The sequence below is a fragment of the Pleurodeles waltl genome, chromosome 2_1 (genome assembly GCF_031143425.1).
Source record: "Pleurodeles waltl isolate 20211129_DDA chromosome 2_1, aPleWal1.hap1.20221129, whole genome shotgun sequence".
Classification (NCBI taxonomy): domain Eukaryota; kingdom Metazoa; phylum Chordata; class Amphibia; order Caudata; family Salamandridae; genus Pleurodeles; species Pleurodeles waltl.
Window position 1 is genome coordinate 51,825,713 of NC_090438.1, and position 27,922 is coordinate 51,853,634.

The window sequence follows — 27,922 nt, forward strand, 5'->3', positions numbered from 1 at the left end:
TTTTATGTGTCTCTGCACTTAAAACATTCAACAAGATATCCTCTAGCAACAGATGGTAAGGAAGACATTGCATGCATATACTTAGCTGAGCGACTATGAGTTTAAGGTCTGTCTGATCTGAAAGGTTCTTGTAAGGATGGATAGAGCCTACAGAGTGAGGACCTACCAAGGAGGATAATGTTGTGGTGCCCCAGTGGGTGCTCTGCTTAGGTTCTCTCAATGTGAAGAGACTCTGGGGATGGGGCAAGTTCCCAGATGTGAAGTCCAGTTTGGGTGGACACAGTCTCTCTGACCCTCCAGCTGTTGGGCCACCTTGGCATTAAGGTTGGGTCTTTCAACATTACTGAAGAACTGTAGTGCCTGAGGTCATGAAGAAATAGGATGATAAGCGTCTCAAGTATAACATATTTGGATCACCATAATTGGCTATGTATGGGTTAGGGTACCCAGGCCCTGGGGAGATGCTGAGTACAAAGAGGACAACACAGGGTGAGTTTTACAGTTTAGAGTTGGCAGCACAATGCTCCTGATCCAGACTCTCATTAGGTGCACACACAGCAGGGGCCAGAAGGGAGGTCTACAGGCTCATGATACAGTAGTCATAAAATGGCCCTCTGCTGTACTGAAACAAAGTGTATGCACTGTCAGGAGTGCATGTTCTTTTCCTGCAGATGTATATGCAAGGGCCTCACTCTCATTCCAGTGAACACTTTTGCCAGTTGTGGCAAGGGGACGCCTCTTCTACTAGGCTGTTCCTATCAGATGGTGGCATTGTCACTCAGGATTACTATGGGATGAGAAAGGCTGCAACCTTCCCTAACATTCCTTAGTCTTGCCAACTGTGTCACTCTTCTTTAAGGGAAACAAAACATGGCCAAGTGATCAGGCATACACACTGTGACGTTTACGCTTCATTTTTTTTTCCATAAATCTGTTTATTAGTATTTTTGCCATTACATCGCTTCATGTTCTTGCATTTGTTTCATCATGACATAGTGTGGCGTGTATCCTTATATATTCACATATCAGTTAATGCATCAGAGGTGCATTGTTGGAGTATATTATACAATACATACTTTTAATCAGTCAATTAGTTTGTTATGTTACCTGCGTTGTCTTACAGCATTGCATTTGTTACTTGATGAATGTTGTCATTGTCAGCCCTTTACATGTTTGCGATTCAAAAAGTCAGTAATGCATTCAATGTCCATCATCCTACGCGCCGTTTAATAATGTTTTCTGAGCTAAAGTTATTTCTAACATATATGTTCAAGTGGGGTAGCTTGTTTAAATAGGTAGAGATTATGGCGGTGATTCTAACCGCGGCGGGCGGCGGTCGCCGCCCGCCATGCGGTTACCGCCAAATGACCGCACCGCGGTCACAAGACCGCGGCGGCCATTCTGGCTTTCCCGCTGTGCTGGCGGGCGACCGCCAAAAGGCCGCCCGCCAGCACAGCGGGAAAGACCCAGCAACGATGAAGCCGGCTCCGAAGGGAGCCGGCGGAGTTGCAGGAGTGCGACGGGTGCAGTAGCACCCGTCGCGAATTTCAGTGTCTGCTAGGCAGACACTGAAATTCCTTTTGGGGCCCTCTTACGGGGGCCCCTGCAGTGCCCATGCCCTTGGCATGGGCACTGCAGGGGCCCCCATGGGCCCGCGGCACCCCCTACCGCCATCCTGTTCCTGGCGGGAGACCCGCCAGGAACAGGATGGCGGTAGGGGGTGTCAGAATCCCCATGGCAGCGGAGCGCGCTCCGCCGCCATGGAGGATTCTCAAGGGCAGCGGAAAGTCGGCGGTACACCGCCGACTTTCCGTTTCTGGCCGCGGCTGAACCGCTGCGGTCAGAACGCCCAGCGGTGCACCGCCAGCCTGTTGGCGGTGCTACCGCGGTCATTCGCCCTGGCGGTTTTTACCGCCAGGGTTAGAATGACCCCCTATGAGTTTTATATATGTTAACATTAAAAGAACAGGGGGAGGGAGGTTAACATTAACAGTTGCAGGCGAAGGACACTTTTACTTATTACACCTGTATAATTATTTCCTAGTCAGGGCGGGGTTCTCATTATTGCAAATCAGCTCACTGCCGGAGGAGTTAGGCTAGGCGCCACAGCAAGTGGATATTGCCGCTTTAATTCCCAGAGTCGGGGTCTGTTTGTTCAACCTTTCGTAGTTGATTCCCCCAGTTATATATATATATTTTTGTATTGCTTTTTTCCCCTTTTCCCCCCCCTCCCGTCAGTAAGGTGTCCACTAATGCTACTCCACTCCCCTTTCTGGTGGGCATATTTCCGTATTACGCAGTCGCAGCAGCATTTCCTCCCAGTTGGCAGATAATGGAAACTGTCTCAACCCCAAGGCTTCTTCTTGCGCCAATGCCGTGCCCTCAGACCCGGCCCACACCTCAAATGAGCGCCTCCAGGCTTGTGTCGGTGGTGGGTCAGGTGATTTCCATCTGCGGGTCACTAAGCGCTTTGCTACAATGAGTCCTAAGTCTACAAATCGTGCCTCTGCTCTGTAGTGTTTGCTTCTGGGGAATAATCCTAGGATGCATGCTTCCCATGTGTAGGGTATTCGTTGTGTTGTACAATCAGATAGGTTGCCAGTCACTGCTCTCCAGTAGGAGTCTAAATCAGGACAGGACCACAGCATGTGCAGCAAGTCTGCTCCAATCTCGCGACATCGGGGGCAGGCTGCATCTCTACGAGCAAAGTATCTGTTCACGCGGACTGGCGTGAGGTAGGCTCTGTGTACTATGTAATATTGGATTAAGCGAAATCGAGAATTGCGAGGCACATTAAGGTGGCCCGAGAAGGCAGACTTCCATTGCGTTAGCGCGATCGAATCGCCAGTGTCTGTTTCCCATGCCACGCGTAGCGTATCGGTTTCAAGGGCAGTCTGGGATCTCAAAGCGCCCGCCAACCAGCTAATCAGCTGACGTCCCTGACCCATCACCTGTAAATACTGAATCAGCAAGTGGGTGGGAGGAGCAATTGAGATGTCGCCCCACTTGGATCTCAGTGCCCCTATCAAGGAGCAGTGTAGTAGAAACTGGCCAGGTGGCAGTCCCATCTCCTGTAGCCTGGCAAAGGGGAGGAGTTGGGCTTCTTCATAGAGGTCTCCCAGTGTGTACAATTCTATTTCATGCCACGCGTGTAATTCGGATTCTGACGTGACTCTGATACCTCTTGGTGTGCCCATTAATGCCAAGGCCGGTGCAAAGGGAACTGTTGAGTTTGTGAGGCGGAGTGATCGATGGAAACATTTGTGAGCCACTTTAAGAAAGAGTTGCCGTGGGGTCCACGTTTGTGTGAGTGGGTGGAATAGGTGTTGTATCTGCTGGAGTGACCAAGGTCTGCTCTCTGATGCTGTGTCCACTAGCTGAGCGCCTGCTAGCCATCTGGATATCCATTGAAGCTGTGCCGCTAGGTAGTATTGTTCCAGGTTGGGGTCTGCCAGTCCACCCTTGTCAGGTGGTAGGTACAATTTTTTTAAAGCAACTCTACAACGGCCACCATTCCAAATAAATTCCCTCAATCCTGTCTCCAGAGCCCTGAAGAAACTAGGGGAGATATAGTGTGGGAGGTTAGAGAAGAAGTACAAAAGTCTGGGCAGAACTACCATCTTCAGGAGCGCTATCCTGCCTGCTACCGACAGCAGTAGCGTCCTCCAGAAGCTCATTTGGGATTTAACCGAGGACACAGCCCTTGCGAGGTTACCTTCAAATATGTCTGCCTCGCGGTGATAAACTCGGACACCCAGGTATCTGTATGTGTGGGGTTGCCATGGAACGGGATTTCCAGCAAGGGTAAGTCCCGGGTACTGGAGTTCCGGATCAAAGGGAAAGAGGCAGGACTTAGATCAGTTTACCCTCAGGCCAGATGCTAGCGCAAATTGCTGTAGTAGTAAGCCAGCTTCAGGGGGGACTCGTGTGACGTCTTGGAAGTATAGGAGAAGGTCGTCTGCGTACAGTGAGACTATGTGGACACCGTCACCCAATGGTATACCCCAATTACTCCCTTCTTTACGCAGGGCTGCTGCCAGGGGTTCCATAGCAAGTGAGAACAACAATGGCGAAAGACGACAACCCTGTCTCGTGCCCCTGCGCACCTGGATCGGTTCCGATATCTCGGATCCTAACTTCACCCGGACTAGTGGCCTGGTGTATAGTAATTTAGTTAGGCGAGTAAAGGACGGGCCTATACAGAACTGTCGGAGTACTCGGAACAGATAGGGCCACTCCAAGGAGTCAAAGGCCTTTTCCAGGTCTAGTACAAGGCAGCCTGCCAGTGGCCAATCACGCTTCGCGTATTGCATGACTCGGAACAACCTTCTGATATTGTGGGAGGTGTCTCTGGCTGGGACAAACCCGTTTTGATCCGGGTGTGTCAGACCCGGCACTGCCGGTGCGAGGTGTGTCGCTAGTAGTTTGGCTAATATTTTATAATCGGTGTTAAGCATTGCCAATGGTCTATACGAGACCATGTCTGCCGGGTTCCTTCCGGGTTTAGGAAGGGAGACCAGTAATGCTTCCCTTTGGTGGCCGATAAATGGCCTTCCTGTTCAGCTGTCTCGTAAAGTTTGAGCAATTTGGGCGCCAGCTGTATGGCGAAGGCCTTATAAAAGTCAACTGGGAGTCCATCAGGAGATAATGAGAAAAACAAGGAGGAGTCACTGGCCAGTCAGGACAGCCCCTAAGGTGACCTGAGCTGAGGTGACTCTGACTTTTAGAAATCCTCCATCTTGCAAATGGAGGATTCCCCCAATAGGATTAGGGATGTGCCCCCCTCCCCTCAGGGAGGAGGCACAAAGAGGGTGTAGCCACCCTCAGGGCTAGTAGCCATTGGCTACTAACCCCCCAGACCTAAACACACCCATAAATCGAGTATTTAGGGTCTCCCAGAACACAGCAAGATAGTTTCCTGCAACCTAAGATGAAGAAGGACTGCTGAGCTGAAAAACCTGCAGAGAAGACAGAGACACCAACTGCTTTGGCCCCAGCTCTACCGGCCTGTCTTCCCACTTCAAAAGAACTGCTCCAGCGACGCGTTCCACAGGGTCCAGCGACCTCTGAAGCCTCAGAGGACTACCCTGCATCTAAAAGGACCAAGAACTCCAGAGGACAGCGGCTCTGCTCCAAGGAAGAAGCATCTTTGCAACAAAGAAGCAACTTTGAAAGAACACACATTTCCCGCCGGAAGCGTGAGACTATGCACTCTGCACCCGACACCCCCGGCTCGACTTGTGGAGAAACAACGCTACAGGGAGGACTCCCCAGCGACTGCGAGCCCGTGAGTAGCCAGAGTTGACCCACCTGAGCCCCCACAGCGACGCCTGCAGAGGGAATCCAGAGGCTCCCCCTGACCGCGACTGCCTGCTTCTAAGAACCCGATGCCTGGTAAGGACACTGCACCCGCAGCCCCCAGGACCTGAAGGATCCGACCTCCAGTGCAGGAGCGACCCCCAGGTGGCCCTCTCCCTTGCCTGCCTGCATCGCTGAAGAGACCCCTAGGTCTCCCATTGAACTCCATTGCAAACCTGACGCCTGTTTGCACACTGCACCCGGCCGCCCCCATGCCGCTGAGGGTATACTTTTTGTGCTGACTTGTGTGTCCCCCGGTGCCCTACAAAACCCCCCTGGTCTGCCCTCCAAAGACATGGGTACTTACCCGCTGGCAGACTGGAACCGGGACACCCCCTTCTCTATTGAAGCCTATGCGTTTTGGGCACCACTTTGACCTCTGCACCTGACCAGCCCTGAGCTGCTGGTGTGGTAACTTTGGGGTTGCCCTGAACCCCCAACGGTGGGCTACCTTGGACCCAACTTTGAACCCTGTAGGTGGTTTACTTACCTGCAAAACTAACAAACACTTACCTCCCCCAGGAACTGTTGAAAATTGCAATGTGTCCAGTTTTAAAATAGCTATTTGCCATTTGTGTGAAAACTGTATATGCTATTTTGCTAATTCAAAGTTCCTAAAGTTCCTAAGTGAAATACCTTTCATTTAAAGTATTGTTTGTAAATCGTGAACCTGTGGTTCTTAAAATAAACTAAGAAAATATATTTTTCTATATAAAAACCTATTGGCCTGGAATTGTCTTTGAGTGTGTGTTCCCCATTTATTGCCTGTGTTTGTACAACAAATGCTTAACACTACCCTCTGATAAGCCTACTGCTCTACCACACTACCACAAAATAGAGCATTAGAATTATCTCTTTTTGCCACTATCTCACCTCTAAGGGGAACCCTTGGACTCTGTGCATGCTATTTCTTACTTTGAAATAGTACATACAGAGCCAACTTCCTACATTGGTGGATCAGCGGTGGGGTACAAGACTTTGCATTTGCTGGACTACTCAGCCAATACCTGATCACACGACTAAATTCCAAAAATTGTCATTAGAAACTGATTTTTGAAATTTGAGCTATTTTTCTAAATTTTTAAAAGTCCTGCTAGGGCCTTATGTTAGTCTCTGTTAGCATTTCTTTTAGAGTTTAAAAGTTTTGTAAAAGTTTGAATTAAGTTCTAGAGATAGTTTTAGATTCCTAAAAAGTATTCCAACTTTTAGAGAAATAATGTCTACTGCAGAAGAGACGGTGGTGGAGCTCAACCTTACCTCCATCTTAGGATGTCAGAGTTAAGGACTCTCTGCAAAATCAAAAAGATAAAAACTGGGTCCAACGCTACCAAAGTACAGCTCCAGGAGCTTTTGGCAGAGTTCAAAAGGGACCACCCCTCTGAGGAAAATCCGTCAGATGGGGAAATTAGTGAACAGGAGGATGAATTCCCCCCTCCTGTCCTAAATAGGGAGAACAGGGTCCCTCAAACCCTGACTCCTCAAATCCTAGTCAGAGAGACTGGTTCTTCCATAGGGGAGTCCAGTACCTCTGAAAACATTGAGGGCAGCCTCAATGAAGATGACCTCCTGTTAGCCAGGATGGCCAAAAGATTGGCTTTGGAGAAGCAGCTCCTAGCCATAGAAAGGGAAAGAAAAAGATGGGTTTAGCTCCCATCAATGGTGGCAGCAACTTAAATAGGGTCAGAGAGAATACTGACATCCTAAAAATCCCCAAAGGGATTGTAACAAAATATGAAGATGGTGATGACATCACCAAATGGTTCACAGCTTTTGAGAGGGCTTGTGCAACCAGAAAAGTAAACAGATCTCACTGGGGTGCTCTCCTTTGGGAAATGTTCACTGGAAAGTGTAGGGATAGACTCCTCACACTCTCGGGAAAAGATGCAGAATCCTATGACCTCATGAAGGCTACCCTGATTGAGGGCTTTGGATTCTCCACTGAGGAGTACAGGATTAGGTTCAGGGGGGCTCAAAAATCCTCGAGCCAGACCTGGGTTGATTTTGTAGACTGCTCAGTGAAAACACTGGATGGTTGGGTGACTGGAAATGAAGTGCATGACTATGTTGGGCTTTATAATTTGTTCATGAAAGAACACATTTTGAGTAACTGCTTCAATGAAAAGTTGCATCAGTATCTGGTAGACCTAGGTCAAATTTCTCCCCAAGAATTGGGAAGGAAGGCAGACCACTGGGTCAAGACTAGGGTAACCAAAACTTCCACGGGGGGTGACCAAAAGAAAGGGGTTACAAAGCCTCCCCAGGCGAAAGTGGGTGACACTAGAAATAAAGAAAAAGAGTCCTCTGTAGGCCCCCAAAAACCAGACCAGGTGGGTGGGCCCCAAGACACAACCCAAAACAAAGGTGGGTACCAGGGTAAGAACTGGGATGCCACTAAGGCATGGTGCCAAAACTGTAGACAGACAGGGCACCACACCAAGGACACTTCTTGTCCCAAAAACAAACCCCCTAGCAAAATCCCAGGGGTGACCAGTGTAGCCATTGGGGATGTCTCCTCAGATGAGGAGGTCTTCATAGCCTTCAACTGGAAAAAGGGCCCAACAGGTGAGTTGGAGGTTCCAGAGGGAAGTAGACACTTCCACCACCTACTGGTGAATGGAATCCCAGCCACTGCCCTGAGAGACACTTGTGCCAGTCACACTATTGTGCATGACAGGCTGGTGTTCTCAAACCAGTACATCCCAGGTGAGACTGCCAGAGTAAGAGTTAGCCCAGACAGGGTCACAGATAGGCCTGTGGCTTTTGTGCCCATAGAAGTGGGTGGGACTTTTAGTTGGAGAAGGGTGGTAGTCAGTACAGACCTCCCCCTTGATTGTCTCCTTGGAAATGACTACCCAGAGGTTAGTCAGAGCCCAAGAGAGGAACTGGTCCAGTGCCAGTCCTCTCCCAAGGATTCTGGAGGTGCTACCCCTGCAGTAACTGCAAGTAGGCCCCAGAAGAAAAAGAAAAGAAAACAGAATAGGAAGGGTGGACAACCTTTAGCCAAGGTTCCAGCAAGCCAAGGAGATTCTGCTCCAGTAGGGGAGAACTCCAAAAGTGGCACTGGTAAAGTCCAACCTGACCCACAAGAAGTCCTGGCTAGTCAGGCAACTGTTAAACCTGAGTGGTTGGCTCCTCAGTTAACAGAAGAAAGAGTGGAAGAAGGGTGTTTACTACAAGATGTAGTAACCCCCCACTCTTACACAGCAGACAGGCACCCTGAAACCAAAGAAGCCTGTAACTTAGCTCCTTCCCTTGTAGGTGAAGAGCTAAAGGTGTGGTTCTGGGCACTGACAGCTGTCAGTGGCCTCTGCTGGGTGTTAACCTTTATGGCTGCACTATCCTTGGCATGGTGGTCTGATCCCATGCCAAATAGCAAGTTAGGTCCCCTGGCCCTGTTGGTCATGGTGGGGTTACTCCAGCTCTGGGTAACCTCTTTGGGTAAGCTAGGGGTGACCATGGCTAAGATAAGATTAGCAGAGGTGGATACCTCTAACCCCAAACTAGAGAGAATGGGTGAAGACATTAAAAGCACAGACAAGAGGCAATTCAGACTAGGTCCTATCACTGTGGAAGTGGTTCACACGGCTTTTCGCCCCTGGGCCGCTTCGTCCCGCGGCCCCGGTCTTGAACGTGGCCCGCGCGGTCGCAAGGCCGCCTTTCCTCCTGCGCAGGGGCTTCCTGCCCCCCAAGGCACCACGTCCAGGAGCACCAATTTCAGGTGCGTGACACAGCCCTGCCATCGCAGCACGCCGGGGGGGTCCACCCGCGGCCCACCCAGGCCTCCGAGCCTCCCAGGCTCCGGCTCAGGCCCCGAGGGGAGCCGCGCGCTCGCCCGGCGATCCGGTCCGTGTGCGCCGCGAGTGCGGTCGCAGCAGCCCCGTCAGCGCAGGCCAGTCCTCACCTCCGGGTTGTTCGGCCCCGCGGCCCAGAATATGATCGCGGCTCACGTGGGCGCAAGACCGCCTCCTCCTCTGAGTGCGGAGTTCTCCTCCTCTCAAGCGCCACCTCCCGGGGTGTCGACTTCGGGCACGGCCCTCGCGGCCGCGACACAGCCCCGCCTCCACAACACGCCGGGGGGGTCACCCGCGGCACGTTCAATTCTCCGAGCCTTCCGGGTTCCGATTCAAGTCGCTCACCCCCAGTTAGGTCGGATTATCCGGTGCGGAGCTCTAGAAGCTTGCGTCCGCCACGTTTAGTGGCCTGGCCACGCCCCCCCACTGTGACGTTTACGCTTCATGTCTTATTTCCTAGATATGGAGAAGACATATTTTCTTCTGTGTACGATTTATTTGCCAACTGTGTCACTCTTCTCTAAGGGAAAAAAAACATGGCCAAGTGATCAGGCATACACACTGTGACGTGTACGCTTCATGTCTTATTTCCTAGATATGGGGAAGACATATTTTCTTCTGTGTACTATTTATTTGCAACATTTTGGAGTGTTGAACATCACATTTCTGTGACTTCAGATCGCTTGCACCAATATGCATCAAGAAAGGTTTACTTTCAGAAATCCAGGAAGTGACCAAGGACTAAACAGACTATTCAGTGGCAGGTTTTCCCTCCAAGTTTCACCCTACACTAGACCTGCATTCACTTCCACCTGTCTCAGATTTGGAATAGGACAGGTAGAAGAGAACAGAAGTATTTCAACCTCATGCATAGAAAAGGAAAAGGCATCTTTACCGAAGGCATACTATCCTTGCCAAGAGTTCTTGCTGCTGTGGTATTTAGATATTGTCTTGTATTGAGCCTTACTAGGTGGATGCCGGATTGGGAATGTTCCTGCTGCCACTTCTTGTAAGGCATCTATTCCTTCTGTCAGTTCTGACTTTCCTTGTGATTCAATAGGGATCCGTTGCTGTTGCAGGAAGAATATTTATAGGAATCCAAGTGTCCTTCTCTTACTGATGCGATCACAAGAAGCCTGTACCACTTCTAGCACCCCTCCATGTTACAGAAACAGCCTCACCTGGGCAAAGAGTGATTACTAAAGGAGGGATTGGAGTAGCAAGAATAGATTCTCTGTAGTCTCCCAGATTTGCTTGCTGGTCAGCACCATAGCTTACAGGATGTAAGAGGAAGTCTTCAAGCAGTGTAGCACTCTGAAAGGATAAGGAAAAGAGCTAATGCTCATACAAAGCTTTGGTCGAGTTTGGCTGCGCAAAAGCTGACAAGATACCATTTATCTTATCTCCTAGCCAAACAAGGCCAGAAAACTATATCACAGCATATGACACCTTTTTGATTTGGATGGGCTGGTTGAAAGGTCCACTTATACAACAATGAATACACAAACACACAAACAATGTGGGCATGGTGGTGATATACAAGCTGTCCAGTTGGGGTGCTCAGTCTCCAGCCTGCCTGCTTATGCACGTCATAAATGAAGGACATATGGTGGGTTGGTGGATCACGCATCTGTCTAGCCAGAGTTTCTCAAATATGCAGTATCTCTAGGGTTGCAGAAAGGAAAGATCATGTAGTTCTACCATACCCCCTGTGATCTAACCTAACAATACTGGGATGTGCCTCCCTTGCTTATCATTCTCCTGAAAAATCTCAGGACATTGCTCTTCATGAAGTCCCCACAATCATTAACCATTATTTTATAAATTCCTTATACACAGTCCCACAAACATTTATCCTATGGCTTGTTCTCTTCTGTTCTCACATGTTTGTTAGATTTTCACCACACATCCTTACTTTCTTTAAATATTCTTGTCACCAACATTAGGCACCTAGTTCTCTGGAGTGTGGCAATAGCTTAGCGACCTCCATCTATTTGATTACCTTGACTTAAGGGTCAATACTCATATTAGTAGCTGTGCACTGCTTTCCAGCTAATAGATAAATAAATGTTTTCAAACAGGAAGATGGACTCTGGTCTTATTCATGCCATAGACTGTTTCTAGTCTCCCCAGCAACAAGAAGACATGCACTGGACACTCTTATTTTTCCACTAACATCAAGCGATAGTTAATAGCTGAGAGATACACTTTTGTTGAACATGCTCTGAGTGGGAGAAATTTGAATTTCACTCCCAGAGATGGTCACTGGCAGGCTGGATACTTTTTGTGTCTTCACCCAGTGGAGATTTCTGCCTTCAAACGTATTCAATTTTTGAGCTTGGATTCTTCTGGCACTGCAAGGCTGCAGGCTGTAGCCAAAGAGGGCTCCACAAGGCTGGACACTTTCTCCACGAAGACCTGATTAATCGGATTTGCTCCAGAGGAAGAGAATGTAGCAGGAACAAGCTAACTCTTTGACCCTGCCGTGATGTACCTTTGTCAGATCAGCTTGACAGGTTGGTCCCGGTCTTCAGTTGGGTCTCAGAACAGAAAGCAGCTATACATTTCCAAGTCCTAGGTTTCAGGAAACATCAGGAGAAGTACACCTTGACACCAGCCAAGGGGTCAGCACCTTGGGGAACTCAGATGGGAGTCAAGCCTCACTCCAGCAGAGGCTAGCAGCAGGATCCAGGGCAGGTCCAGGTGGAAATGGTCAGCTGGGCAGTTACAAGAAAGACCTCTGGAAGCCTGTTGTGTCCCTGTAGCTCAAACAAGAGGTCAGTCAATTGACCACTGGAGTCACTTCAGGGGTCCTGGGTTCAAGGCAAGTTTGTCCAGTCTTCTTTCAGGTTCCTCTGACAGAAAGGCAGTCCTTCGTCTGATTCTTTACAGGCCCAGGAGTGTTCTGAGGAAAGTTGTTAGGTTGCACATTTATGCCCACTGGCAGCCTATGGGTGGGGGAAACTACTGATCACTTCCTCACCAATGTGGAAAACGTTCACAGTGCGACCCTACCCACTTTTGCAGCACTTCCTGTGTCTTTCTTTAAGCTATCACACAGTAGCCCTCTTTCCCAAAAACCCACCATGGCAGAACTGTTCTTCCCCTGGCAAGAGCTCCTGGGCCCACCCAGAGTTTTGGCTATTTAAATGGGCAAACACTCCCTTGTGAAACTAGTTCTGTGCAGCTTCCCCCTCCCACTGAGTTTGGAGCCAGGCTGACTAGGACGCCAAAGGGAGGCAGGCCTAGGTGTGAGCTACGTCTGAAGCTCCCTCTGAGCTACGTCTGAGGCACCCTTTGAAGCTCAACTCGGTGGGGGCTGGGCACAGCCCTCCACCCACTGGCCATCCTGCTTAAGGAACAAAACCACCTCTCCACACCCAATCCTTTTGTTCGTTGTCTGGAAGCAATCAATATCTTACCACAGGGGAACATTAAACAGTCAGGTGCTACTGGGCACTGTCTGAAAGGCTCATTTGCTTTAGGCAGGAAAAAGACAACTTTATGATAGGGTAATTTTCAAAACAGTGATATAAAATCCTGCTTTACCATTAAGTTGGGTTTGAAATTACTAATAAAATGAGTCAAGGACTCATTTTCCCAACTGCTCACAAACTGAACATAAGAATTATTAGTTGTTATAATGTAACCCAGTGTTTTTGTATTGGAAAGGTAGCATTGCTACAGTGAAAATGGCTTTTGGTGGTGGTCACTGCTAGGACATGTAAAACATTAACTAAACATGCCCTAGGATTTATATACCATGCACCCTCCCCTATGGGCATTTAGGGCCTACATTAGGGTGAATTATAAATATTAAAAGGAAGATTTAGACGTGGCAAAAGGTTTATTTTGCCTGTTTAAAATGGTAGTTTAAAGTTGCTGACACAGGCTACAATTGCAGTCCTGCAGGCATGTTTTACAGGGCTTCTTAAGTGGGTGGCGCAATGGGCACCTTTGTCTACTTGTAGCATGTAATTTACAGGCCCTGGGTACCTGTAGTACCACATACTTGGAACCTATAAATAAGTTAAGTAAGTTATACATGTGCTAATTAGGTGCATTCCAATTTTACCATGTTGAGGAGTATTTTATTATTGGTTAACAGGAGTGGCATGTGCAGAGTCCTATGGCCAACAAAACAGGTTCAGTTAAAAAAAAGTTATTATCTAGGGAAATACGACACAAAAGATGGCCATTGCCAACAGTAGTCCCTTTATTATCGACTTTACTACTTAATTTTTAAGTAGTTAAGAAAAGCCCATGCATGATTAATGTAACGTTTGGTACTGCATGACGAGTGACTGTAACCTAGCATTATGAGATCTACAGTAACCATACAAATATAGCGCAGTATGTCTCTTTTACATTTAAATGTATTTTGATAACATGTATTACTTTTAGCAAATGAAGATTAAACTATTTTTTTTTAAATGTATTCTGACTTTCACATTGAATGTTACACAAAAGTAAGCATTGTGTTTGCCTACAGACACTCCTATACTTCTGGATGTGGAAAGTGAAAGAAGGAAAGTAGATTAGGAGATAGAATATGATGAGCTCAGTCCAAGTCCACCCACAAGAATACCAGCAGCAGAGGACCCAGACAGAGGCCAACACGTAGTCTGTCCAGGACTTTCATGTATGTAAGCTGCTGGAGATTCCAGAAGACAGCGAGAACTGCAGTTACTAGTGAGGACTAGATAATTTAGATTTACACTAATAGCCATTTGTAATGATGTTCTAAGACAGTGTAGCACTACGGATTGGGAAAGAGAAGGTTGAGTTCCATCACCTGCACAGTTTTATTGTATAGATTCCTATATGCATGGTGTTCAATGCCAGCAATTCAAAATTTTAAGAATAAGAAAGATGGTTAGGGTCCTTGGCACTCATATCAAGCAAGGTTACCAACATATATATTATCCTATGAAGCAGTAACTTTTTTCAATTAAGATGTTAGGGCTCAGATTGGGAACGGGAAATGGGCATATGTTGTATGCAAGAGACGGTGATATATTAAGGAAGAGAATGTCCTAAGAAATTTGATAAAGTATGGTCAGGATGGATCGGTGTTTTGGAGAGTTGAGCATGGCAACTTGGGAAGCAGAGGGGGGTCAAGGAGGGAGGGTAGTATGGCTGTGTTATGTTCTGTATGTATCAGTAAACTCAATAAAAGACTATTTAAAAAAAAGATGTTAGGGCTCCCCTACCTATTTTCTGCCTCTTATTATTTTTTAAAAAAATTTATGGCCCTTTTTTGCTTCATCATTACCACTGTGATGCTCGCTCTGAGCGAGAGTCAAGCATCAAAGACATTTTTCAAAACAACGTGTGCTAAAGCACGTGTGCCTCTTGTTGCTGGATTTACTGGGCGTCATTTATTTCAGCTCTGGTTCTGTTGGGCCTTTGGCACCGTTGGGCCACATCCCACTGTGATTTGGGGCAGTGTCACTGATTGAATGGAGCTTGGGCACTCTAGTCTTATGAGCTGCCCTGCCCAAGGGTGTGTGTCAGTCAGAAAGGGGCACATGTCGCAAGTCTCACTGATTCCACCTCACTCTGTAATGAGATGAGAAGGGGTGGAATTCTTACAGGGATGCACCTTAATGTTTTGGTACTGTAGGAGAGGGTGGACCAGAATGCATGTGACACTGGTCACATGCAGTAACAACACACAATGCATACATCAGATAAAGTAAAGCATGCATAGTATATCTGATCAGTGTCTTGCTATTTGCGTTGACTCCACCACTCAATTAACAGGAGTTGCTGGAGTCAATTGTATTAAAAGAAAGAACTAGACTGGCCTGTGCTGAAGTTAGGCAACTTCAACTGAGGCTGGAGAAGAGGAGGAATTCACACAGCTTATCCACCTGAGACTTGACTTCATGCACTTTCTACTACCTGTGTCTATGCATAGTGCCCCCACATCAGCTCAGAGTGTCCTCACTGTGGACCTCTGTTCTTGACATCAGCTTAAGAGTAGGTGAGAGTTAGACACAACCTTCTATGTAATAAATACTCCTTATTCTGAAACATAATATGAAGTGTGCAGTGTTCTGTCCCCACAGATATGATGAAGGAAGTGAGGGAAAAAGTGTTCCTGCCACACAGAACCGGCAGAGAAAAGCATCATTAAGATCATCATTAAGAACAGACAAGGTTATTAGAAGCAAACTCTTCAGTTTGCATGAAGCACCAAAAATCCAAAGCTTTCAAGTTCTGTTGCTGAAGCTTTTGTAACTCATGAATGAAGGGTTCGAGGAAAGATCTTCAAAAGCATTTTTGAGGTCACAGATGGACTGATTTGTAGGGGAACTGCACGACCCCCTTCCCTGAGCCATTAATGGCCCCAGGAACCCCATTCCCTGAGGCCGACTCAGTAGCTATGTAACGGGGAGTCCACCCCCGGGACATAGCTGTTTCCTAGACCGCACCGACGTGGGCATGGAAACCTGTTTTTGCTCTTACATAGTGGGACTTTTCAAAACTCCTACCAAGCGGGAGCAAACTCAGAGTCTGCTCCCAGCAGGTGTGAGCTTTGAAAATGCTCCCACCGTCTGGGAGCAGATTTTCGATGAGTTTCCCTGCCTGCATGCTCCCATCCACCGGGAGCAGCATAAGTAGCTGCTCCTTGCGGGCAGAAGCAATGCTGGCTCTTGCTTCATGCGGCGAGCTGGATGGGGCAGTGGGGGCCTTCGGGTCCCCTCTGCAGCCCCTCAACAACTGTATGGTGGATGCCCTGGCACCAGGCCACCCACTTTTATTAATAAGGGCCTCAGGGATGGGGTCCCTGTGGCGGATAACATTCCTCCCCTTTATTTTCAGAAATGTTCCTGGGGAGTGGTTTGGAAATGGGGGGCACCCCTCCCCCTAAAAAAAAATAGGCCCTGGGGTATGGCCAGCCCCCGTCACGCACGGCCAAAGGCCATGTTCAGCGTGGGTTTGGATACATGCGGGGGTTGCCGGTCCTGTGGCCAACCCACTGCCATGCACGACCGAAGGCCCTGCACAGTGTGGGGTTGGTGGCTTTTACTGGAGTTGGCTACATGGCTTGGAGAGCCACCCCCCACCATGCGCACCAGAGGCCGGGGCAGGGGTTGAATTTGCATATAACAATTAAATATTACTTTACATTTAAAAAAACAGAAATTCACTGGAAAAAAAACCACAATGGTTAAAGTAATGTTAAATTAAGGTGAAATGTTCAGTAACAGCATAACGTTTTAAACTCTAAAAACCACTAAATTTTACCAGTTATAGTTATCTCAAATAACTATAACTCGTGGCCGAAGGTAACTATAAACTTGCGCCCTCACCATGCACTGCTAATTACCCCACATATTAAATTACATATGACATCTTCTATGACGTCATTGATTATATCACTTCAACATTTGCAGTGAAAATATTGGTGACAAAACTGTGAGTGGCGGTGGCGCAAGTTAAAGTTACCTTAGAGCCTGAGTTATAGATTATATATAAATATTTAGAACACCTAGTGGCAGTCACACTAGGTAGTTATAGCATTAGTTAGGACCTAGTTTCTATCTGGAAAGCTTTTTTTTGTTGCTAATAACCATTTGATGAATCTTAACGAAATTTTCCAAGAAAATATGGCACTTACTTCAGCATCGGTCTGGAACATTTTGGGGTGATCCGTCAAGCGGGGGCCGAGAAAAGGGGGGTCTCAAAATGCTTCTTCCCCATTCATCTTTCCATAGGGTTTTTGAACAGCGATAGCGCAGAAACCACTGGATGGAATTACACAAACTTTAGTAGAAAGGTAGCTCTTGGTCCAGTGTAAATCTGTTCAATAGTTTTAGAGAAAACCCAAGTTTGTATATATAGGGGCGTGAACGATTCACGACGCCTCCCACTCTCGTGCCGAGACCTGATTGGCTGGATTTTGACTTCAGCCGAGTCCCTGAAAAAGATGTAAAAAAAAAAAATAGAAAGAAAAGGGGCTAGGGTAGAGTCACCCTGACCCCTTAGCTCTGGTGCTGGTTCCCAGTGGGACCCCTCCACCCCCACCAGAGCTAGAAAAGCATTACAAAAAAAAAAAAATTGTTGCAATTCAGAGGAGCCCACGGATGGCCCAAGTCCCGGGGGCGTTGATATTTTAATATGGGGCGGCTACCCCCCACCGCTCTTGGGACCGCCACCTCCCAAAGGCTAAAAATATTATGTGTGCAGGGGGCTCCTGGGGCTCATCTGTCCTGTTAATACAGGGGGGGCTCTGCTGCCCCCCGCAGCCCTAGGGTACCACCACCTTCCCGGGGCTATAATTATAAGAATGATAGGGAGGTCAGTTTTGGCACTCCCGCAGCCCTGGGGAACACCACCTTCTTGGGGCTATAATTAAAATAATGATAGGGGGTCCCATTTCGGATCCCCCGCAGCCCTTGGGACCACCACATCCCTGGGGCTATATTTGTTGGAGGGGACCCCTTCCTGGAGCCACTGATGGCCCTTGGGACCACCACTCCCCAGGGTCAGCTCCTGCTGTGCCCCGGGGTGCCCACCCCCAGGACATAGCTGTTTGCTTTTGTGCAAGAGAGAGCTGTCAAACTGCTCTTCTTTGTAGAAAGTGGAGTTTTCATCTATCTTCCCTACATGCAAATATGCAGCTGCTTGAAGGAGCAGTGCCGGCTCCCACAGGACGTGGGGAGCTGGCTAGGACCGTGGGGGCCAAGAGGCTCCCCCATGGTCCTGTCACTCTCTCTGTTTCTCTTCCATCCCATAATGGAATGGAAGAGAAAGAGATATAGGGGGTCATTCTGACTCCCGCCGGCCGCGGTATCCGCAGGGCCGGCGGGAGCCGCCAGAATACCAGTGCGCGGTCACAAGACCGCCGCGGGTATTCTGGGTTTCCCGCTGGGCTGGCGGGCGACTGCCAGAAGGCCGCCCGCCAGCCCAGCGGGAAACACCCTTCCACAAGGATGCCGGCTCCGAATGGAGCCGGCGGAGTGGAAGGGGTGCGACGGGTGCAGTTGCACCTGTCGCGATTTTCAGTGTCTGCATGGCAGACACTGAAAATCTTGGTGGGGCCCTGTTACGGGGGCCCCTGCAGTGCCCATGCCATTGGCATGGGCACTGCAGGGGCCCCCAGGGGCCCCACGACACCCCATACCACCATCCTGTGCCTGGCGGCCAGAACCGCCAGGGACAGGATGGCGGTATGGGAGTCGGAATCCCCATGGCGGCGCAGCAAGCTGCGCCGCCATGTAGGATTCCCCAGGGCAGCGGAAAACCGGCGGTACACCGCCGGTTTTCTGTTTCTGACCGCGGCTGTACCGCCGCGGTTAGAATGCCCAAGGGAGCACCACCAGCCTGTTGGCGGTGCTCCCGCGGTCCCCGGCCCTGGCGGTTTTTACCGCCAGGGTCGGAATGACCCCCATAGTCATTGCAATAAACTTTCCATGCAGTAACTTTTAGCACAGGCAAGAGTCACCTGTGGCATAGTGGTTAAGGTCATAGACCCTCATGCTGAAGATTGAGAGTTATAGTCCAGGTGTGTGTGTGGTAATTTCCATATTTTAAGTTTTTTCAACTTAAAAAATAGAAGGTTTATACTGAAAGGTGATCTCACTCTTTTTAATTGACAAATATGTTTTTCTTTTCTTTGTCCAGAAATATCTTATTCTAATTATATTATTTTCCTAAGCCTAAAAGAATCACTATCTCTCTCCCTCTCACTTTCTTTCTCCCTGTATCAATTTCTCTTTTTCAATCTCTTTCTCCTACTCACACACCTACTCAGATCCTTACGCACCCACTCACAGATCCACTCAAGCACCCACTCAGATCCTCGTGCATCCACTCACAGCCCCACTCACACTGTCATGCACCCACTCACAGACCCACTCAGTCACGTTAGACCTGACAGCCTTAGGGTGGTCACCCCTAACATTTTGCCTTCCTCCCTCCACTTTTTGGGCTCTATTTTTGCTGGTTTTAGGACTCTGCGCCCTTTACCACTGCTAACCAGTGCTAAAGTGTATATGCTCTCTCCCTTAAAACATGGTGACATTGGTTCATACCCAATTGGTTTATTTAATCTACTTGTAAGACCCCAGTAAAGTGCACTACATGTGCCCAGGTCCTGTAGATTAAATGCTACTAGTGGGCCTGCAGCACTGATTGTGCCACCCACATAAGTAGCCTCTTAACCATCCATCAGGCCTGCCATTGCAAGGCCTGTGTGGGCAGTTTCACTGCCATTTCGACTTGGCTTTTAAAAGTACTTGCCAAGCCTTAAACTCCCCTTTTTCTACATATGTCACCCCTAAGATAGGCCCTAGGGCAGGGTGCTATGTAGATAAAAGGCAGGACATGTACCTTTGCAGTTTATAAGTCCTGGTAGTGTAAAACTCCTAAATTCGTTTTTACACTGCTGTGAGGCCTGCTCCTTTCATAGGCTAAGATTAGGGCTACCCTCATATACTGTGTGAGTGGTAGATTCTGATCTGAAAGGAGTAACAAGGTCATATTTAGTATGGCCAGGGTGGTAATACAAAATCCTGCTGACTGGTGAAGTTGGATTTAATATTACTATTTTAGAAATGCCACTTTTAGAAAGTGAGCTTTTCTCTGCACTTAACACCTTCTGTGCCTTACAATCCACGTCTGGCTGGGTTAGTTGACAGCTCCCTTGTGCATTCCACTCAGATACCCCCCCAAACACAGGATACTCAGTCACACCTGCACACATCTGCATACTGAATGGGTCTTCCTGGGCTGGGAGGGTGGAGGGCCTGACACTTGCATGTCAAAGAATAGTAGCCTGCCCTCACACAATGGACTGCCACAGTCCCTACTGGGACCCTGGCAGACCAGATGGAACTGAAAGGGGATCTTGTGCACTTCTAAGCCACTCTTTGAAGTCTCCCCCATTTGAAAGGCACATTTGGGTATTTAAACAGGGTGCCTGACCCCACCAACTCAGACACTTCTGGACAAGATACCACTGGAGAAGAATCCCTGAACCAGAACTTGCAACCTGCCAAGAGGAACTGCCTGGCTGCCAAAAGCACTCACCTGACTGCTTTTCTGCAAAGGACTGCTGCCCTGCTGTTGCCCTGCTGCCTTGCTGCCCTCTGGCTCTGCTGTGAAGTGCTCTCCAAGGGCTTGGATAGAGCTTGCCTCCTGTTCCTTGAAGTCTCAGGACTTTATCTCTGCAAAAGAACTCCTTGTGCTGCGAAAATCGATGCACAGCCTGCAAGAAACGACGCACAGCCTCCATCACGGTGAGAAAATCACCACATGCTGAACCGGAACAACGCAGCCCGGCTCCCCGAAGTGGAGATCGAGGCAGCGGCAGCGTTGCGACCGGAACTTCGATGCACGGCCCACGGAATCGACGCATAGCTGAGCCGGAACGATGTAGTCCGACTTCCTGAGAGGAATCGGCGCAATCGTCAACCATATGGCAGAAATTTCCACGCATCGCCCACCGGATCGAAGCAGTTCCTGTGACTTCGTCCTGCACGCCCAGGATTTTAACGCATCATCCCCGGGGCGTCCGAAAACCTCGCAACCCGAAGAGGATCCAGGTCAGCGCGCCGGAAATCGATGCAAAGCCTTCCCTGCGTAAAAACTCAACAGCGCATCGTCTGTGTGCGCCGGAAAAATCGACGCACACCTTCCTGTTTTCCACGCATCTCCTCCTTTGCGGTCCCTTGCGGAGAATTTGAACACAAACCAGGTACTTTGTGCTTGCAAGAGACATTTTTTGCTTTTTAAGAACTAAAGACTCTTTATATCATTTTCTAAGTGATATTTCAACGTGTACTTATTGAATCTTGACCTGCATTTAACCAGATAAATATTCTATATTTTTCTAAACACTGTGTGGTGTATTTTTGTGGTGTTATACTGTGATATTGCATGATTTATTGCACAAATACTTTACACATTGCCTTCTAAGTTAAGCCTGACTGCTCACTGCCAAGCTACCGGAGGGTGGGCACAGGATAATTTGGATTGTGTGTGACTTACCCTGACTAGAGAGAGGGTCCTCGCTTGGACAGGGGGTAACCTGACTGCCAACCAAAGACCCCATTTCTAACACGCACCCACTAACAAACCCACTCAGACTCTCACACACCCAGTCACAGACCCACTGAAACCCTTAAGCACCTGCCCACAGACCCACACAGACACTGAAGCACCCACTAAGACACTGAAGCACCCACTTTCACACCCAGACAGACACTCACTCATCTACTCACAGACCCACTGAAATCCTCACGCACCCACTCACAGACCCACACTGACACACATACTAATACACTTATGCACCCACTCTCATACCCATACAGACACTCTCACAGCTACTCTCATTCCCACATACACCCACCTATACTCACACCCAGAGGCTGGATGAGGCCAACTCCCGCCATGCACTGCCAGAGGGCGGTGGGCAGTGTGGAGTTGGGGGGTTGGCCGCAGCATCTGGCTGCAGGCCTGGCCCTGCAACCAAACGACGCGGAAGGCCTTTGGCCTTGCGCAATGGTAGTTGGATTAACGTGTAGTAATGAAAATTACTTTACATTATAAAAACCATAGAAATCCACTGAAAAAGCCAAAGGTTACAGGGACGTTATGGTTAGGAAATCAAATATGAAAAAAACAGACATTCACTTAAAAAACACAAAGGTTACAGGATCTTTATAGTTAGGTTCACATTTTAAACATGCAAAACCATAGAGATAACTCTAACTCGTGCCCTAAGGTAACTATAACTCACTCCCTTGCCATGCACTACTAACTACCCCACATATTACGGCACTCATGACATCTTTGATAACATCATTGATAATTGTTCTGCATAGCTTCATTCTAAGAAGGAATGAGGCTACAGAATCCAAAGGCTGCAGCACTCTTAGTCTGAGTAATGAATTTATTAAGGCACTTCCCAGGTCTAAAACAAAAGTATACAATAATATTAACGTGAGCATTTAACTTGAATGCAGCAAAACACATGCAGATACTAAAATAATCACAGCAGTTGTATAATAATAAGCAGAAAAAGTGCAATATATCAACAATGAATATTTAGGAAGTGCATATATATAAATGCATGCACACAGCAAAGCTAGCTAATTAAGAATTAAAAATGCATCACTATGGGGATCAAATTAAACATCATCCTTGTCCTTGCCAATGTCAAGCTGTGGAACCCTGGACAGCTGAAACAGGAGAAGTTTTCCCCAATGGTACTCTGATTTTCCGAGCAATGCATCCACCCTCAGAAATTAGTTCCTTCTGCCTCAGCGCCAGGTTTCCCCACCTTATATACCCTAAACAAACTCAAGAGGAAGGTTCGGGTAACCTCCCTTCGATTAAGTTGTGAAATTTAAGTGCTGGCTGTACTTGGTCAGTGTTGAAAAAACACTAAGGGATTGGCCAGATCCCGATTGTGCATTTCCAAGACAGAGCCGTACCCTTGTCTGCTATAACAATTATCATCCTTGTACACTCTTATCATTGTTGCCTTTCCCATGTTATGTTCCCTTCTCTGGTGAAAAAAAGTGAAAACACATTCAATGCAAAGAACAAGCAGTGCATGGAAAAATGTCTGCGCCGCCGATGTGACTTCATTTGAAGCTAAACTAAGCACAAAATGGAGTCAGTGGTCAAGATGAAATTGGTGGTTAGCTACAGATAGCATTACAATAATATCAATGTGATATTTGCAGGAAACTCTTCAATGAAAACACTGTGCATGGCGTGGTTACTTGAGATAACTCTAACTATAACTGATGAATTTCTGTGGTTTTTAAATTTTAAAATGTGAGCCTAACTATACCATCCCTGTACCCTTTGTTTTTTTAAAGTAAATATATATATATATATATATATATATATATATATATATATATATATATATATATATATATATTTATATATAGTTAGAAATGGGGTCTCTGGTTGGCAGTGGTTTCCCCAAATAGGGACCCTCACTCTGTCAGGGTAAGGGAGTCACATAGCTAAGATAACCCCTGCTCACCCACTTGGTAGCTTGGCACAAACAGTCAGGCTTAGCTCAGAGGCAATGTGTAAAGTATTTGTACACCCACGCACACACAGGAAAATAACTACAAAGGTACCCCAAACCAATTTAAACAAATAGCCAATATTTATCTTAGTAAAACAAGACCAAAACCGCAAAGACAATTTTTTAAAGATTAAATATCAGTAAAGCGCCTAGAAACACAATAGCTCCAATATGGGGCTATCATGATGCCTTGATGGAGTCATTCCCAATAGGCCGTCTCCACTCACGAGGGAGTGCGGGCCGGTCATGGAGACTCACAGACCCCAGGCACAGTACCTTTAAAAACGATGAGGAAACAAAGACATTGCACGGAGTCGGGGGAGATGAGGGTTGCTGGAGACAGTGCGGCGTTGGTTCCTTAATGCTACCGGAGAGGTGAGGAATCCTTTCCTTACTGCGAGGCAAGGGAGGTGAGATGTTGGTTCCTTCCGGTTGCACAGGAGGCAGTGTGGTGAGGTGTCGGTTCCTTATGATCCAGCAGGTCAGGTGAATCCAGCAGGTCAAGACGTGAGATGTCGAATTCGTAGTGTCACAATCACACCACGGGGCCACAGGTACTGCGGCGGAGTAGAATGTCTCAGACATTGGTGACACGGCACTTACGACTCAGGCTATGGCGCGACATCAGAAGTGCTGCTGTAGCGGCGTACCAGTGGCGTCAGTCGCGGTCATTGCACTCAGCGCAAAACCACAGAAATTCAACAGTTACAGTTATACTTATCTCAAAAAGCTATAGCTAAGGTAACTATAAATTGCACCCCCGCAATGCACAGTTTTCGCATCAATACTTGTATTGCAAATGTTGCAGTTATATTATAAATGAGGTCATAGAAGATATCATTACTGATGTAATATGTGGTCTATGTAGCAGTGATGGTGCGGGTGTAAGTTATAGTTACCGTATGGCACGAGTCATAATTTCTTGAGATAAGGAGAACCATAACTGTTGAATTTCTGTGGTATTGTGTGTGTAAAATCTGAACCTAACTATAACGTCCCTCTAAGCTTTGTAGTGATTTTCTAATGTTTGTTTGATTTGATTTCCTAACTATAACGTCCTGTAACCTTTGTTTTTTTCATTGCATTTCTAGTTTTTTTTAAATGTTAAGTAATATTTAATTACCTTATGTTAATTCAACTCCTACCGCATACGGCCTTCAGCTGTGCGTGCCAGGAGTTGGTTGCAAGGCCTGGCCTGCAGCAAGGCCCTCTGACGAACCCAGCATATGGACCCATCCCCTCGCCATGCATGGCCTTTGGCCGCTGGCACCTGACCCCACTCCATGCATGGCCTTTGGCCATGCTCAGCAGGGGGTCGGCCACAAGACCTGGCCTGGAGCAAGGCCCTGGGTCCCACCCCTATATGTAGGCAACCCGGGAGGCGGGCACACCATCCGCCCTTTCCGGGCTTATTACAGCCCCGCAGACCCCATCCCCCAGGGCCTTCCCAATTACTGAAAGGGGCCACACAGCACACCTCCCTGGACCAATTTTGGACCTGGGGACCCCATCCCTGCGGCCCAGCCAATTAGTGCAAGGGGAGGGGGACTGCATGCCCTTCCCCCCTTCCTGGGCCAATTTGGCCTCAGGGACCCCACCCCCCCCCGGGCCTGGCCAATTACTAAAAGGGGAGGAGGGGGTCAATCAGCCCTCTTCCTGAGCCGATTTTGGCCCAGGGACTCCCATCACCAGGACCCTGCCCATTACTAAAAGGGGAGCGGGTCAGCCCACCACACTGCCCAAGCGACTTCAGCCCCAGGACCTGGCCAATTACTGAAGGAGTCGGTCATGTGGCTCCATCTCTGGGCCAGTTTTGGCTTTAGGGACCCCATCCCTGGTTCCCGGACAATTAGTAAAGGGGGAGGGGGCCAGTGTGCACTGTTGGGGGTTGCAGGGGAAGCCTGAGTGCCCCCGCAGCTCCTGCAGGCTCCCCACCTCCCGCAGGAGTGGGCATTGCTCCCGCACTCCGGAAGAAGTAAAAATGCTGCTCCCTGCGTGCGGGAGCAATTTTTTCATCTGTTTCCTTAACAGCGGGCAGGTAAGTAGATGAAAAGTCTGTTCTCAGCAGAAAGGAGCAGTTTATCTGCTCCCACCCTCTGGGACTAGACTTACTGTCCACGCATCCCCTTCCGCTTACAAACATTGTCGTCGTCCTGGGGAGGTAACAGTCCTCAGGGCTGTAAACAGCCTGGGGAGGGTCCCTCATGTGCCCCCTCTTCCCCAATATGCTTATGTTGATTTGCCCCCGGGATCTGCCCAGCCGAGGACTAAAGTTTAAAAATATACCAGAGGCCTCACTTTTTGAAAAATGTTTGCTGAGATTCGAGTATGCGCAGCAATTTTTGAGACAAAAATTTTTAAAATGCTTTTTGGCCCCAGGGAGGTATCTGGGGGCCCCCAACACCAGGTACAGGAGGTCAGGGTATTCCTACTCTGACTCCTTCTCCCTTTATTTAAATTTTTTTGTTTTGGGACTCGGCTAAGTCTGAGTCCCAAGATGACTACCAACACTTCCTGGTTGAGGTGTTGGCAACTAATCAGATCTCAGCATGAGATCTGTCAGATCTCTGGAGAAGCGGCATCCCTAGATATACAAATGCCTTTTTTCTTCAATAACTCCAAAACTACAGAACAAATTTTCACCAAATTACAAAAAGAGATCTTTCCGGACCAAGATCTAGCTTTTTGCCAAACTCAGGGCACTTCCGTTCAGCAGTTCGGGCTATAATTGTGTCTAAAATCTCTATGGAAAATAACATGGGAAACAAACATTTTTTAACCATCTCTTTTTCTCAAACCTACTTGATGGATCACCCTGAATCTTTCCTTGCAGTACTAGACAAACTAGGGCACGTTTAAAAAAATAATAATTGTGAGATTCTTAAAAGGGCACCAAAGTTAAAAGGAAACCAAAAAGCACTTTCCCTGTAGAAGCTAGGTCACAACTTTAACTGCCTACTGGTGACATCTCTGAAAAATGGGTAAAGCCAAACTTACAAGTGTAAATTACTACTGCCAAAAAATAAACTGTAGTAAGGCAGTAAAGTGGTAGTAAAGAAACAGGAGAGACTGATTCTCCTTAGGGAAAAGTAAAAAAAAAATGTTTTTTTAACTAAAAAATGTGAGTTAAAATATTTGTTCACCTAAACTTCAAACAATTATTTAAAATTAATATATTTACATGAATTAAAGATTTAATTCAAAATTAAGTTACTAATGCTGTAATATTTTACTCTTTTGTTCCACACTGATAATATCTATATGAAATTCATGTACAATAATATTTATCATGAAAATAGTTTTATATTGTAAATCAATTTTATAAATAATAAATGTAGAAAAAAAGAATAAAATGATGCAGCACTGTTGACTTAATTTTGAAATGTCTTTAATGTATTTAAATACTTCAAAATTATGTTTTGAAGTTTGTTAAAAAATAAATTTGCACTTAACTTAAAAAATATTTCTAGGGTTTATTTAATGTACAATTAGTACTTTATGACTATACGTAGTGCCAACCCCATGCCTCACAGAGGCCCTGATTACGACCTTGGCGGATGGGATGCTCCGTCACAAACGTAACTGATATCCCACCCACCATTTTACAAGTTCTGTAGGATATAATGGAACTTGTAATATGGCAGACAGGATATCCGTCATATTCGTGACAAAGTATCCCATCCAACAAGGTCGTAATCAGGCCCATAGTTTCCATTAAAAATATTTTTTTAGGTTTCTTAACATTGGCATCATTCCACAAATGCACACAAAACTTTCCTATAAAAAAGTTCTTCAGACTTTGGCTGGGCACGTCAAACTTCATGCAGACCTGTGAGATGTGTGTAAAAAACAGATGTGTCAAAAAAAGTGACACTTCCTATCTTAATTCCCATCCCAAACTTTGCCTTCTTATACAGAAACACAACTGAACAGAACTACACCAAACTTGGCATGAAAGCTGAACCTCATTCAAGAAAGTGTATTTGCTTGGATTGCTGTAAATCTGTTCAGTAGTTTTCAAGACTGTTTCAGGGTGGTCTAATGAAAGGTAATAATTTAGAAAAATGTGGACTTTTACTGGGCTATTCACAAAGGTAACTTGGACTTGTAAGTAATGTATGTGTAATTTATACTTCTGAGTAACTTTACTACTTTTGGCTACTCACAAAGTCAGAGTGTAAAGTTTCTCAAAAGTGTAGACTTACACGTTTATACCCCCTGAAGTAGTGGGGTGAAGCCAAACTTACATCTGTAAGTTACTACTGCTAGAACAATATGTAGTAATGTAGTAGTAAAGATTTGGCAAAGTATAGGAAAAAGTAAAAAAAAGTTTTAACTCACAGTTAACAAAATGTATTTTAATGTTAAGTGTTATTGTAATTTAATTTCATATATCTATTATAACTATAATTTTTAATTAAATCTTTAATTTAGATATTTTAAATTACATTAAAATTATTGTTTGAAGTTTACATTAAAAAATAAATTTCCACATAAAGTCAATAAATATTTTTTACCAAGCAGTGATAAATAGTAATGGTTATGTATAGAATTAATAAAAAGTAATTTAATTATATTTTATTAAAACCAAATCTTACACTATGTTTTAAATTAAAAAAAAAGTTAAAATGTTATAATGAAATAATTTATGGTTATATATTTTTTAACATTAAATTATATGTCTTTATATTTTTAACTAGTATAAATG

The 27,922-nt window shown here is 46.7% G+C and overlaps 1 protein-coding gene across 2 annotated transcripts in view; it reads left to right on the top strand.

The window, feature by feature from the left end:
• The window catches only part of LOC138258306 (tumor necrosis factor ligand superfamily member 13B-like), a 148,692-nt gene that overhangs the window by 26,082 nt on the left and 94,688 nt on the right, over positions 1-27,922 (top strand). The gene's annotated exons all lie outside the window — the stretch shown is intronic.